The sequence below is a fragment of the Gossypium raimondii genome, chromosome 6 (assembly GCF_025698545.1).
Source record: "Gossypium raimondii isolate GPD5lz chromosome 6, ASM2569854v1, whole genome shotgun sequence".
NCBI classification, from domain to species: Eukaryota; Viridiplantae; Streptophyta; class Magnoliopsida; order Malvales; family Malvaceae; genus Gossypium; species Gossypium raimondii.
The window spans coordinates 16813788-16817234 of record NC_068570.1 but is presented as its reverse complement, the minus strand read 5'-3'; positions in this window follow the sequence as shown (position 1 = coordinate 16817234).

Here is a 3447-nt window from a genome sequence, read left to right as displayed (position 1 = left end):
ATTGTAACAAGCAAAGACTGCTTCCATCTTTTCCTCCCAATCAAGGTAAGCATCAGGATCATTCTTCCCTGAGAAGGAAGGAAATTTTGGTTTAGGGGTGTCATTGTTTCGTTCCACCCTTTCTCTAGGTACATACTCGGACTCAAAGTCATCATCAAAAACATGGTCTTCCCTTCGTTTAAAAGTTCGATCGCGCGAATTTGATCGGCTTATAAAGGCTTCATTCAACTTATTGTAATTATCGGCAATGTATCTCTCTTGAGTTGTAAGTTTTGCATCAAGATACTCCCTTTGCTCTTGTATCATCTGGGTCATGCGATGTTCGATTTGAGTTTGCAACTTTTCATCTCTTTTGTAACAACTCGACCAAAGGATCGTTATCTCTTTTTGCTCATCCTCTTCATTTTTACTAGTTTGGGATCTAGTGATCGGCATGGTATCTCGTGAAAAAATCACACAAACAGAACAAGAAAAATAATAATAACCTCACTCGTTAGCTCTCAAAAGAATAACTCTCTCGAATGATTCAAAACTTGTAAATATGTTTGGAGAGGGTTACTAATCAAGATCAAATAATGGAGGTGCAAACTTCAAAGAAACAATGAAGATCCTAATTGCTTTAAGAGGCCAATAAACTTGACGAAGCAATTTGTAATGGAGGCTACGGATGAAGGAATTGTGCGTGCCTTTAATATCTGCTAACACAAGAAGAAACAAAGTGTTAGAAAACGTAAGAGAAATAAAAAAACGTAGACACATAACGATCCCTAACTCTAGAGTCAAAGAAAAGCTTTAATAAGAAGAAAACTTAAGAAAACTCTACCCAATTTAAAGGAAAACAAAAAATCAGAAACGTTTGGTGTCTTAAGATTTTCAAAAATTGAAGCTTTAATTATACTTGAGTCAAGAAAAGAAGGGGGAAAAAAATTCAATTTTGGGAAAAATAAAATAAAAATAATAACAATAATAGGAAAAGAAGAAACCTACGTATGAAAGGTAGGCAACTTTTTTTTTTTGCGCTTTTTTGCGCTTTTTTTCTTTTTTTTTGCGCTTTTTACTCACTTTTTTTTTGCGCTTTTTTGTTTTTTTTTAAAGAATAAGAGGAGAATAAACACAAACTTCACAAAAAAGAGAATCGAAGAAACCGATGAAAAGTGTTTTAGGTATTTTGACTCGTTTTGGATTTGATTTTAGCTTCAAAATAACAATCGAATGGCTGAAATCGATACCAACCGATGCGGAATCCGAATCTAGACACAAGAGAAACACAAATTAGAAATAAAACGAGAATAAATAAAATTAGTTAAAATAATAATAAATAAATAAATAATAAAAGGATAGATTTACCCTATGGAACCCTTGGTTAACTTGTAACCAAAAACGCCAATGATTGAGCGGCTCCTCACGAAACCCCTAGAAGAATAACCTCTAGAAACACCGATGAACGGAAAGAAATTTGAATATTTGCAACTCAAAATACCTCAAAGTAACAAACTCCAAACTAAATAGCAAGAGAAGATCACTCTACTCCCAAAGAATTTGCCTCACACAAATTTGAAAGAAAACAAATACTCTTCTTTTTATTCTCCACTCAATGTGTAGAAAACAAGCCTATTTATAGGCAAATTACAAGAGTAATTGAATCCTAATAAAACTCTTTCAAGAGTAATTGAATCCTAATAAAAACTCTTTAAAGAGTAATTGAATCCTAATAAAACTCTTTAAAATTATCTAAGAAAATAAATAAATAATAACCTAACCAATAAAATTACTTAACTCATAAATGATGTGTCCCAACCAATGAGAATTAAGTAAATAATAATAATAATATACATAAAAGATTAATCCACCAATTTATGGGCTTTCACTATTCCAAGATTGGTCCAGTGAATTGCATTCTCGTATTTGTCAATGTCACGAACATGATGAATTAAATTTGTAGCAACAAAGTCTTGGACAAAAGCATTCATCTTTAATTTTAATTGTCGTGCCTTGCTTCGAGTAATTGGACCACTAGGAAAAACAACCCCTTGAGTGTCACCCCCTTGGCTCATATCAATTTTATGGTAATACTCTGTAACCCTATTCCGGTGACAAATACAGGTTAGGGGTGTTACACTGAGATTCCACCTTTGGGTCACCCCGTTGTATGCATATTATGACTAAGAAACAAATTTGCCATTGTACGGCAGACTCTAGCCTGGTCCCTCCACGGTTTCTCAAATCTCCCTTAAGACCTACAATCCATAATGACACATACATAAGTTCAAATGAGCTTAGTGGGTTATCCATACATTGCATCAGCAGAATGCTAACAAGCAAATACTTCACAATTTATAAGTTAAGTCTGATAATCTGTACTAAGGCGGTTCACCAATCTCATTGGTGCAATATTAACATTACATATTCTGGCTCACTTGAACTTGTTACTTCACCGTCAATGATACCATTGCTTACTTACGCATATTAGAGAACCATACATCTTACTTGATTGTAGTTGATCTATTATTGACGACTTGAAAGTAGGAGATTTCATGTGCGGCTATATGAAGCCTTGCACACATAAAGCTTCTACTAGAGAGATTTCATAGTTGTACTACTAGAATATAGATTTAATAGTAATTGATCTCTTAGCGGATTATCTCTGCGGACTCTATCTTTATTAGTTGCCTTCGCAGCCTCTTATGCATCTATTTCATGGAGTGGGAATCTTTGTGGATTTTTACTTGCAAACCTGTAAAAGACAACCCATGGATAATTTCCATAAAACTCATTGCACCCATAATTATAGACATCCACATATGACCAATCTTGGTGAAATAGTCCCTATTACGGACTGCTTTTAGCAGCTTGTCTTAACGGAACTTGGATTCGTATTATGATCCTCATGGATTCATGTTTCTAACCCAAGTATGTAGATTCAAGCTTTTCGAAACATACTAGCGGATTCATAAAGAAGACTCCATTGTAGATTAATAATGGAACTATCATATCTTTCATATACAAATTCGCATAAATAGATAGCTCGCACATAATGACAGATTACAAGAGAACGAACTCATTCTTGGCAGACTCATACAAGCGAATCTTTTCATTGTGGAATCCTATTTATATGGAGGTTGAGTAAAATGCCCTTGTAAACTTAGTAGAAGGTTTAGGACACGGTTGATATGCCAATAGGGATTATTAGTGCGCATACGGATTATGTGAAGATTTGGAGATTTATTATGTTACTTTGGCTTGGCATTCAATGTAGGCCAAAAGGATGTTCTCTTTTGAGAACTGTGGTTGTGTGGGTTGGAGCACTCTTAGTGCTATATCTTGGATGTGTAGGTTGGAATGTATATTTTTGTGCAATGTTATAAATACATACTTGATTGTGTTGGGATGGAATTCTCGAATGTCCGAGTCCCGTTTTACTAAGGTTATGAGAGATTTAATAAGATG